Consider the following 13,102-nt stretch of genomic DNA (forward strand, 5'->3'; position numbering starts at 1 on the left):
TGTATCCGATCATCCCCTCCACACATTGTATCCGATCATCCCCTCCACACATTGTATCCGATCATCCCCTCCACACATTGTATCCGATCATCCCCTCCACACACTGTATCCGATCATCCCCTCCACACATTCTATCCGATCATCCCCTCCACACATTGTATCCGATCATCCCCTCCACACATTGTATCCGATCATCCCCTCCACACATTGTATCCGATCATCCCCTCCACACATTGTATCCGATCATCCCCTCCACACATTGTATCCGATCATCCCCTCCACACATTGTATCCGATCATCCCCTCCACACATTGTATCCGATCATCCCCTCCACACATTCTATCCGATCATCCCCTCCACACATTCTATCCGATCATCCCCTCCACACATTGTATCCGATCATCCCCTCCACACATTCTATCCGATCATCCCCTCCACACATTCTATCCGATCATCCCATCCACACATTGTATCCGATCATCCACCCCACACATTGTATCCGATCATCCCCTCCACACATTGTATCCGATCATCCCTCCACACACTGTATCCGATCATCCCCTCCACACACTGTATCCGATCATCCCCTCCACACATTGTATCCGATCATCCCCTCCACACACTGTATCCGATCATCCCCTCCACACATTGTATCCGATCATCCCCTCCACACATTGTATCCGATCATCCCCTCCACACATTGTATCCGATCATCCCCTCCACACACTGTATCCGATCATCCCCTCCACACATTGTATCCGATCATCCCCTCCACACATTGTATCCGATCATCCCCTCCACACATTGTATCCGATCATCCCCTCCACACATTGTATCCGATCTGTGCGGGAGAAAAATCCTTCCTCTACACACATCACACATTGTATCCGATCAGATCTTCATCCCTTTCTCTCCACACACTGTCATCATCATCACAGCCATCCCTTCCTGTCCTGTCATCTCCACTCCTTCTTCTTCTTCTTCTTCTTCTTCTTCTACAGCAAACCACCATGATTGTCCCTACAGATCCACATCTCTTCTAGAGAGAGTAATCTTCACCAAGATCCCTACAGATCCAGATCTCTTCCAGGGACAGCGATCTGCAAAAAGATCCATTCAGATCCAGATCTCATCCAGGGACAGTAATCTTCACAAAGATCCCTACAGATCCAGATCTCATCCAGGGACAGCGATCTGCAAAAAGATCCCTGCAGATCCAAATCTCATCCAGGGACAGTAATCTTCACAAAGATCCCTACAGAGCCAGATTTCTTCCAGGGAAAGTATTCTGCAAAAAGATCCCTACAGATCCACATCTCATCCAGGGACAGTAATCTTCACAAAGATCCCTACAGATCCAGATCTTTCAGGGACAGCGATCTGCAAAAAGATCCATACAGATCCAGATCTCATCCAGGGACAGTAATCTTCACAAAGATCCCTACAGATCCAGATTTCTTCCAGGGAAAGTATTCTGCAAAAAGATCCCTACAGATCCACATCTCTTCCAGGCACAGTAATCTGCAAAAAATATCCCTGCAGATCCAGGTCACTTTCAGGGACAGCGATCTGCAAAAATACAGATCCACATCTCTTCCATGGACAGTAATCTGCAAAAAGATCCCTACAGAGACAATTATCTGCAAAAAGATCCCTACAGATCCAGATCTTTTCCAGAGACAGTGATCTGCAAAAAGATCCCTACAGATCCAGATCAATTCCAGGGACAGTAATCTGCAAAAAAAAAGCTGGGACTGTCCCTACAGATCCAGATCTCTTCCAGGGACAGCAGTATGTAGAACGCTAGGACAGTACCCACAGTAGTGTCTATGGTTGAAATGTGCAGAAGGTGGATCAGTCCCTGTAGATCCAGATCACTTTCAGGGACAGCAATCTGAAAAAAGATCCCTACAGATCCCGGTTACTTCCAGGGACAATAACGTGCAAAAAGCTGGAATGATCCCTCCAGCTCACTTCCAGGGACAGTAGTATCTAGGGATGAACTTGGAAGAAGGTGGATCAGTCCCTGTAGATTCAGATCACTTCCAGGGACATCAATCTGCAAAAAGCTGGGACTATCCTTATAGATCCAGATCTCTTCCAGGGACATTAGTGTCTATGGGTGAAATGTGCAGAAGATAGGACAGTCCCTGTAGATCCAGATCACTTCCAGGGACAGAAATGTACTGTGATATCTACAAAAGCCGCATATCACAGACACATTCAGGGACAGCAATCTGTAAAAAGTTACACTAGCTCTTAAATATCCAGAACACTTCCAGGGACAGCAGTCAGCAAACCACCATGACTGTCCCTGCAGATCCAGATCATTTCCAGGGATAGCAATGTCCAGGGATTTCTACAAAAACTGGGACAAGTCTTTGCAGGTCACAGATACGTCCAGGGACAGAAGTCTGCAAAAAGTCACAACAGTCCTTACATATATGGTTCACTTCTAGGGACAGAAATGTTCAGGGATGAAATGTGCACAGAATATGGGTCAGTCCATGCAGATCACTTCCAGGGACAGCAACCTGCAAACTATTGTGAGTGTCCCTATAGATTCAGTTCACTTCCATAGCTCCTTCTGACTAAGTAGGTTCCAGGGACAGTAATGTCCAGGGATGAAAGGTGCAGATGCTGGGACAGTCCTTAGGAGTCACTTCCAGGGACAGCAATCTTTAAAACATCAAGGCAGTCCCTACAGTTCAGGGTTACTTCCAGGGACAGCAATCTTCAAATATTCCAGACAGTCCCTACAGATCAGGATCACTTTCAGGGACAACAATCTTCAAAAAGTCAAGACAGTCCCTGGAGTTCAGGATCAAATACAGGGGCAGTAATGTTCAGGGATGGGAGGGACTCCATCATCTTAGCTCCTTCTGACAATGCCGGTTGCCTGGCTCTCCATTTTCCATTTTGTTCCAGAGACAGTAATATCCAGGGATGAAGGGTGGGAACGTTTTGTAGAATAGTTAGTATTATCCTTATCTTTCACTTTAAAGTGGAACTAAACCCATCTATTTAACTGTTTTCCAAAACCGTTACATTCAAGGCATGCCATAAATGATATCTGTCACAGTTGCTTGTGCTCTCAGGCGACCTGTCAAGCCATCAAATGGCTGGTGTTATAATTGATTACATGCCAAATGCAGATCAAACAGAGGCTAAGATGGCAGCTTCCTTGGCTGTAAAGGAGAGGAGGCTTTAGTTCCGCCTTTTAGCTGGCACACATTACTTACCTGTCCTACTAGATGGCTGCAAGTTTTGAGGCCTCAGAGTTGAAGATCATCTCCCCCCAAGGTCCTGGCCAGTGTGATGGATCATGTGGCGGTCATGTGGTGGTCATGTAATGGTCATGGTGGGGGGGGGGGGGGGGGGTGTACAGGGCAGCATAGCAGAGGACAGGAGGCAGAGCTGGTACCCAATGTCTGCTTTAGGCTGTTGCTGCACTGCTGGGAGGGGGTGGCAGAGACAGGGTGGTGCTGTGAAGTAGAGAGAAGTCAGCTCTGCAGTGGCGGGCTGGCCATGGAGGAACCTACCTGTAATTGGCAGCTTTGTAAGGTGTCTGTTACCTGTACTGCATGCTGGCAGTGGCAGTATTTTGCTGCTCACAGCCCCAACAGTTGACTGACAGATGTCCAGCAAAGTCCAGGTGAGTGGGAAGGACCCCGATGTGCCCGCTCAGCAGCTGGTCCTGTCCTCTCACCGCGGTGACCAGTTTCCCTATACGTAGCTCCCTATATGTTGCCCCCCCCCCTACAAACCCAATTGGGCCTGGTACGGCAGCCCTGGCTTAAGCTCCCAGAGCAACCCCCTCCACATATCAACAATGTGCCAGGGGCACATGTTCCTTTTGCCCTCCTCCCTTGTCAAAGTCCTGCTAGCAGCACTGGGGTCATTAATTTGAATCCCAATCCAAACACTGCCTGCTTGGAGTAGCCTTCCTGGCTGGCAGAATACAATGATTACTGCCAGCAGCTATAGCTGCTGGCAGTAATCACATGCAGAAAAAAACAACAGGCTGGTTTGTACCCAAGTCAATCAATGGATCAACTCGGGTCTTGGTACAAGCAGCCTGCCCATACATGGATCGAAATTTGGCTGGTCCCTACTGAACCATCTGGATTTCAATCCATGTATGGCTAGCTTCAGAGACCAGCATTAGATCAGAGTCCCCCCTTCATATTGGCACCCCCCCCCCCCCTTCCCCCTAGAGGCAGTCATTCGATCAGAGACCCTGGGGATTATTTAAGAAAGGCAAATCCACTTTGCATTACAAGTGCAAACTACAAGTGAAAAGTGTACTTGAAATTGCACTAAAAGTGCACTCGGTAGTGCAGTCGCTGTAAATCTGAGGGGTAGATCTGAAATGGGGGAGGCTCTGCTGATTTTATTATCCAATCATGTGCAAGCTAAAATGCTGTTTTTTTTTTCTTTCAATGCCCCCCTCGGATCTACAGCGACTTTACTTCCAAGTGCACTTTCAGAGCAATTTGCACTGTATGAAGGCACGCATTTCACCCATTGAGGATACCCCACTGAGTGGAGTCCAGTGCCAGAACTTGCTTCTGAACTGGTTCCGGGATTGTGGGACAGATTTACTTGAAACCCCAGACACATGATTCAAAACCTACATTCCTATTCCGGCAACAACTGTGAGGGAAAAGATATCCTCTCACTTCCTGTTGAGTCTAGAGGACAGGAAGTCATAAGAAAAATCACATTAACCGGTTCCCGACCGGGAGCACGCCAATGTACATTGGCAGAATGGCAATGCTGGGCAAATGGGCATACCTGTACTAAATTTGCCGCCTTGCCATTGTGTGCCCGCACCGGCCGGGACCTCCTTGAGTCGGGTCATGGGTCCCGTGGACTCGATCACCGTGGGGATACCCGCGAACGTCTCATGGGGAGAAAGAACGAGGAGATGCTAATGTAAACAAGCATCTCCCGGTTTCTGCCTAGTGACAGTGTCACTGATCTTTGCTCCCTGTTATCGGGAGCTATGATCAGTGATGTGTCACATGTAGCCACGCCCCTCCCCACAGTTAGAAACACACCCCAGGACACACTTAACCCCTATCCTGCCCCCTAGCGATTAACCCCTTCACTGCCAGTGTCATTTACACAGGAATCAGAGCATTTGTATAGCACAGTTGCTGTATAAATGACAATGGTCCCAAAAATGTGTCAAAAATGTCCGATGTGTCCGTCATAATGTCGCAGTCATGATAAAAATCGCTGATCGCCGCCATTGCTAGTAAAAAAAAATTATAATTAATAAAAATACCATAAAACTATCCCCTATTTTGTAGACGCTATAACTTTTGCACAAACCAATCAATAAACGCTTATTGCGATTTTTTTTTAACCAAAAATATGTAGAAGAATATGTATCGGCCTAAACTGAGGAAAAAAATGTTTTTTTTTATATTTTTCGGGGATATTTATCATAGCAAAAGGTAAAAAATAATGAGTTTTTTTCAAAATTGTCTCTTTTTTTGTTTATAGTGCACAAAATTAAAACCGCAGAGGTGATCAAATACCACCAAAAGAAAGCTCTATTTGTGGGGAAAAAAGGACGTCAATTTTGTTTGGGAGCCACGTAGCACAACAGTTAAAGCGACGCAGTGCCGAATCCCAAAAAGTGCTTTGGTCAGGAAGGGGTAAAATCTTCTGGGGCTGAAGCAGTAAATAAGACGCAGATGGCTAAAAGAAACAGACAGTGGTTTTAACCCTCTAAAATAAAATTGAAAAAAAAAAATGTTTTGCCTCACGCACGGCAACGGGCAGGAGAAAAGCAGCAAAACCACCTTTTTCAAACACATTAAGATGTTAAAGGAATAGTCCACCTTTACCACAAAATTGCCTATGCAGATAAGGGGCATCTGTAGATAAAAACAAACGATGCAGCTCTGACTAAAGCTGAATAAAGCTCCTCTATGGGTGTAGGCCATTTACATACCTTATGAAGCCTGACTGGAATACTTCCAGGTCATTTGTAGGATGTTGGTAAGTGAGGCCTAGTCGTCACTGATCACCTCCACCATCATAGGAAGTGAGCTACTGCAGAGTATGTGAGGGAGTCTGAATCAGAGAAAGAGCTCCCTCCTGTGATGGTGGAGGTGAGCGGTGATGACTAGGCCTCACTTAGCAACATCCTGGGAGTACTTAGTAATGGATCGGGAATATTCCAGTCAGGCTTCATAAGGTATGTAAATGGCCTGCACCTATAGTAAGGGCAGTAATCATCTTTAGTCAGAGCTGCACAGTTTGGTTTAAACTACAAATATCCCTTACCTGCATAAGCAGGTTCTTTTTAAAGGTGAACTATCCTTTTAAGGCTGGGTTCACACTTGCTGCGGCCGCGGTTCGCGGTTCATGGGGTCCGGTGCGGCCCCGTTCACCGATTCAGTTGCAAATCAGGTCCAAATTTTTTGCCTTAATTCGCACCTGATCGTAACCAAAGTTGCACACGACCCTTTTTGACCACTTGCTGACCAGCCGCTGTCATTATACTGCGGCAGGTCGGCACGATCCTGCGAGCCGTCGTAGCTACACGTCGGCTTTAACCACTTCAGCCCCGGAGGATTTTACCTTCCATACCAGAGCACTTTTTGTGATTTGGCATTGCGTCGCTTTAACTGACAATTGCGAGGTCATGCGACGTTGCACCCAAACAAAATTGACGTAATTTTTTCCCCACAAATAGATCCACAAGATCCACGGTCCTGCTGTATTCCCGGGCAATCACGGGTGCCCGGTGGACATCGCGGCCGCTGGGCACGTGCACGCGCCCCCTAGACGGCCCGGGAATGAGAGTACATCATATGACGCCCACCCAGGATGGGAGATCCCATCTGTGGGCGTCATATGACTATACGCTGGGGCTGAAGCGGTTAAGCATTTAAGAGGGATAGCAGGTGCGCAAATGCCCGCTGCACTGCGGGGGGTGCCGATGCTCCTGACAGGTGGTCGTGATGACCGCCGGCCACAAGCGATCGCAGGCACAAAAGGCAGAACAGGGACGTGTGCATAGCTCCCAACTGTCCCTGATTTCGAGGGACAGTCCCTGATTTGGAGGAATGTCCCTCTGTCCCTCTTTCCTTCTCCTCATTTATCCCTCATTTTGGTCTGATCTATACAGTTATATATAAAATGTGTTTTCCAGCGCTAAACAGTACATCTGATTTCTAAATTGCTGCATTCGTGAATTCCAAAAGCCAATATAAATGAATAGTTGTGGTAAAAAAAGCACTTGTGGGTGTAACTAACCTTGTTTTTTTTGTACAATTCTCCTTTAAGGGGGCGTGGCAAGGGGTGTGTCCTATGCCTGGATACTTTTGCTGATAGTTGTCCCTCATTCCCATCTCAAAAAGTTGGGAGGTATGTGTGTGTGTGTAAACACACAAATCCCTGTTCTGTTCTGTTCTGAGAGGAGATGCAGATCCATGATCTGTAATTTCCTGCCCCCTCCCCCTACAGTTGGAACACAGTCAGGGAACACAATTAACCCCTTGATCGCTGCCCTAGTGTTAACCCCTTCCCTGTCAGTGGCATTTATACAGTAACAAGTGCATTTTTATAGCATTGATCGCTGTATAATTGTCAATCGTCCCAAAAATGTGTCGAAAGTGTCCAATGTGTCCGTCATAATGTCGTAGTCACAATAAAAATCGCAGATCGCCGCCATTACTAGTAAGAAAAAAATAATAATGATAAAAATGCCATAAAACTATTCCCTATTTTGTAGACCCTATAACTTTGGCGCAAACCAATCAATATATGCTTATTACGATTTTTATTACTACAAATATGTAGAAAAATACATATCGGCCTAAACTGGGCTTAAAAAAAATAAATAAAATTGAGGATATTTATTATAGCAAACAGTACAAAATATTGTGTTTTTTTCAAAATTGACGCTCTTTTTATGTTTATAGCGCAAAAAATAAAAACCTGCAGAGGTGATCAAATACCACTAAAAGAAAGCTCTATTTGTGGGGAATAAAAGGACATCAATGTTGTTTGGATACAGTGTCGCACGACCGCACAATTGTCAGTTAAAGCGACACAGTGCCGAATAGGAAAAAGTGCTCTGGTCATTGAGCAGCCAAATCTTCTGGGGCTGAAGTGGTTAAATGCGATCCGCGGCCGCCCTGGATCTGTGTGAACCGGCTCCACTGAGAGATGAGGGAAACCCGCCTCCAATTCGCATATGTGTGAAGGCGGCCTTAGGGTTTGGGCCTTCATTCATTTAATTGGCCAGAATATTAATTCTTTCTGGCCATTGAAATAAATGAACACTCGAGCTAAACGCACCTAGTTTTTAGGTGCGTTTACACACATTTAGGCCTGATTCACACCTATGCAGGTTGCAGTTTGCATATTCCAGTTGCATTTTGCATTTTTCAATACACGTTTTTGATCCATTGAAGTCTATGGAACTAAAAACCAGAAAAAAAAAGCGCCTGGCCCTTTCCATAAAATGCACAGATGTGAACATGACCCATAGGAAATCATGGTAAATGAACTGTAGTGTGTTTCTGCAAAAGTGAAAACACACTAAAAAATGCATAGGTGTAAACCAGGCCTTGGGCACATTGGGCATTTCTTGTGCCCAAACACACCTTTCCTGACTGCAAATTTAATGTGTTTCGATTTCTGCCCCTAAAGGCCTGTAAATGGGGGTTATTTACTAAAGGAAAATCCACTTTGCACTGAAAGTGCACTTGGAAGTAAAGTCGCTGTAGATCCGAGGGGGACATGCAAGGAAAATAAAAAAACAGCATTTTAGCTTGCACATGATTGGATAATAAAATCAGCAGAGCTTCCCCTCATTTCAGATCTACCCCTCAGATTTACAGCGACTGCACTTCCAAGTGTACTTGCAGTGCAAAGTGGAGTTGCCTTTAGTAAATAACCCCATTTACAGGCCTTTAGGGGCAGAAATCGAAACACATGGACACATAGGACACATAGGCTGAACACATAAACTATCATAGAGGGTGTTTAGAGGCAGAAAAAAAATTAACACCTGTAAGACCCCTTTCACACTGAGGGTGTTTTGCAGGCATTATAGCATTAAAAATAGCGCCTGCAAAACGCCCTAAAACAGCTGCTCCATTCACTCCAGTGTGAAAGCCCGAGTGCTTTCATACTAGAGCGGTGCGCTGGCAGGACGTCAGAAAAAGTCCTGCCAGCAGCTTCTTTGGAGCGGTGAAGGAGCACTGAACTCAACGCTCCTCCACCGCTGCTCCCCATTGAAATCAATGGGACAGTGCTGCGATACCACCGGCAAAACACTGCTCCGGCAGCGTTTTGTGGGCTGATTTAACCCCTTTTTGGCCTCTAGCGGGGGGGGGGGGGGGTTAAAACTGGCCGCTAGCAGCTGAATAGCGATGCTAAAATGGCGGTAAAGCGGTGCTAAAAATAACGCCGCTTTACCGCTGGAGCCTAGGCAGCGCAGTGTGAAAGGGGTCTAAAGCTTGCATGAAGCCAAAGTGTAAAGCCTCGTACACACGATCGGATAGTTCGCCAACAAAATTGTGGAATTTTGTCGGAAGGGCGTAGGCCCAAACTTGTTTTGCATACACACTGCCACACAATTGTTGGGCAACAATCACGAACGTACTGATGTACTACGTTGTTTTTTAGCTCTTTAGCGCCACCCTTTGGGCTCCTTCTGCTAATTTCGTGTTAGTAGAAGTTTGGTGAGTGTTGATTCGCACTTTTCATTTCACACATTTCATATTGCGCTTTTCAGTTTGTTTCTGAACAGCCGTTCATCAACCAGCAATGTTGCGGAATCGGAGGAGATAAGGTGTTATTTATTATTGGCCTTGGAGTTATTCCTTTGACATTATTTTTTTGGTTGAATAAATGATTTGATTTGGTATACTTTTCTATATTTTTGGATGCATAGAATGCACTTATTGGCTAAGTTCTATTGGCAGATAGCATGTATAATTGTATTTGTTTTCTTTTTTTTAATGCACAATAAAAAAAATGTGTAGAGTAATACTTGGCTATGTGTTTTACTTCAAATGACAGTTTGGGAGTAGGCAGTTACATTTAAAAAAATACAATGTAAAATTGACAATAGACACCAACATAGTTGTATCTTTGATCTTAAAAACTACGGGATAATGGTGTTGTGGTAACTTGCACAAAAAAAGAAAAGCATAATAATATTATTCTTGGTATCACTAGAAAAAAAAAAAGCCTTTGAAAATTTGTTTGCAATAACTCCATCAGTATCACCAGCAAAGCAGCTTCATTATTATTTCATTAAAGAAGAAGAGAATTGTGCGCTGCATTTAGAGATTTCATAATTTGCCACGAATGTTAATTCTCTATTATGAACTCTAGTTTACAAGAACCGATCGCTTCCGGCTCTTCCTTGTTTCCGAGCATGTGTTTTTGTACTTTGTACTTTTGTCCGATGGCCTTGTGTACACACGCTTGGGAAATCCGATAACAGACATTTGTCTGTGGAAAATGTGAAAACCTGCCATCCAACATTTGTCCACGGAAATTACATTTTCTGAAAGTTCAGCTGAACTCGCATGATTTCATTCCCGCATGTCAGTCCCGACCTCGGGGGGGGGGGGGGGCGATATCAGAGACATCTGTGCGAGTTTCTGCACAGATGCCTATTGAAATCGCACCCCGAAGTCACCAAAAGTAGTACAGATACTACTTTTGGGAGTCGGTACGGCGCCACAAATGCAACGTTGCACCGATTCGGAAGGGTGCCATTGCTGGCAATAGCCGCCGATTTGGCATCCGATTTGACATGTCAAATCGCATGCCAAATTGCTGCAATGTGAACCAGGGCTCAAGGCAAATTTTTTTTTTTTGTTTTGTTTTGGATACAATGAAGAGGGATTAGAACCCCTGACAGCTTTTATTGCTGTCTGTGCTCCCCCGTTTCACCCCCACTATTTGTCCTGGTGACCGTTTCCCATTAAAGGCCAGTTCACACCACATGGCAAAAAAAACACACACACAAAAAAAAAAAACCTGATGGGGTTATAATCCTCCCTTACTCTATCCAAGATGAAAAATATAAAAGTTTTGCTTTTAATTATACGTTAAATATTGTTTAATACAGTAGCAGGATTAGAAAAGGATTAGTAAATCATGTTGTATTATGCAATTAATGAGCTGACGTGTGTCTAGGTATGTTTACAGAGTCGCACATATACCTATACTGTATATATATATATATATATATATATATATATATATATATATATATATATATAATTCATACACAATTCAGAAGCCACTTTTTTTTTGAAAAGTCAGCAGTATGAAGGAACCAAGGAACGGGTTGGGTGGAATAGTTTGGGCACACTGACTACTTGGCTCTTGGGATTGTGCCAGCTCTTATAGCAAGTCCTATGTGGGTGCCGCTGTAATTTATTCATATATTGCTTCAGTTAACGTTCGAGTTGTATTGTGTAATGCAGAGGCCGGCTTGCTGTTGTTGCTGTGTGTAGCCCTTGCAAAATATTGAAAGTTGAACTAAAGAGAAAACTTTTTTTTTTTTTTTCATTGATAGGGAGGGTTATAACCTCATGACAGTGTCGGGTGAGATTGGGGAGATTTTCCTTCACTTCCTGTCGCCTAGCTAACACAGGAAGTGAGAGGAAATCCTTCCAAATGAGGGAATCCCTAGTTGTCACTAAAACAAGTGTTCCTATTGGAAGATTTTCCCCCATTAGTGTTCTGATGTCACCCACACGTTATGATTTTCTTTTCATTTCGGTGATAATGGTAAACAAATAAAGGACAAATAGAGAGGATAAATCTCCCTAATAGGCACACGAACAGAGATAAAAACTGACGGGGTTCTAATACATCTCCACGCTATCCAAACAAAAAAAGATTTGCATTTAGTTATACTTTAAATGTTCATTTCTTGTATCGTCATTTACAAAAAATAAAAAACCCTATATTTTTGTATGTTCCTCTTTCCTTCATGACAAGTGTGTGCAGTTCCTATAAGAAACAGGCTGGAAAAGTCTGGATGTATGACTTTAATGTTTTTTTTTAAGTCACTTAGTGCTTAGAACGGCCAATTGTATATTTTATTCTGCATCCATTTTAAGGGAAGGGGCGGAGTCTGATAACGCAAAGTGATGTCAAGGCTGGGTTTGCTAGGGTGTCAGCATTTGGGTAGACAGGGACTGTGTCCTTGAATGTTGTCTTAAGCTTCGTACACACGATCGGATTTTTGGCAGACAAAGCGTCAGACTTTTGTCCGAAGGGCGTGTGCCAGGAACTTGTCTTGCATACAAACAGTACACAATTGTCAGCCAACAAACACAAACGTAGTGATGTACTATGAGGATTTTCAGCTCTTGAGTGACACTCTTTGGGCACCTTTTGAGCATTGATTCCAAGCATACGTGTTTGTACTTTGGATTTTTGTGTGACGGACTTGTGTACACACGATATGAAAATCTGACAGCAGACCGTTGTCCGCCGAAAAATAATTAGCCTGCCATCCAACATTTGTTGGCGGACAATTGTCTGATGGAGCACACCGGATTTTAGGCAAACAGTCTGTCATCACACAATTCCCAGCCGAAAATCCAATCGTGTGTAGGAGGCTTTAGGTGCACCCCAGTTGTAATTGTGGTTTTCTGGTGAACACTGGGATTTTCTTTCAGGTATTAATGATCACCACTGGTGATGAGCCGGGTTCTGGTCTGAACTCAGAATCAATCCAGTTCTCTCAAACCCATGGGAAGCTCACATGATTGCATCCCTAGTACTGGCCCATGCAGCAGCAGGTAGGAGATTCCTCACCCTACAACTGCATATGACAAAGGGGTGGGGATGTTTGAGACATCATTGACCAATTATGGCCACATTATGACAATGTCATAGTCCTAAGATTTAAGTAAGGAGAGAGAAGTGCCCGGTGTCCAGAATAAGGAAACTCTTAATGAAGAATATAATTGTTTATTGGAGGCAAAACATGTACATATAGAGTCAATGCATTTCAGGAGAACTGCCTTCCTCTTATTTAGGGTTGATGGTACATAACGGAGATGGGTAGGCTCCGCGGTTGTACCTAAGTCTC

Source organism: Lithobates pipiens, unplaced genomic scaffold (assembly GCF_037356315.1).
Source record: "Lithobates pipiens isolate NorthernLeopardFrog02 unplaced genomic scaffold, aLitPip1_a1.2 Scaffold_19, whole genome shotgun sequence".
NCBI lineage: Eukaryota > Metazoa > Chordata > Amphibia > Anura > Ranidae > Lithobates > Lithobates pipiens.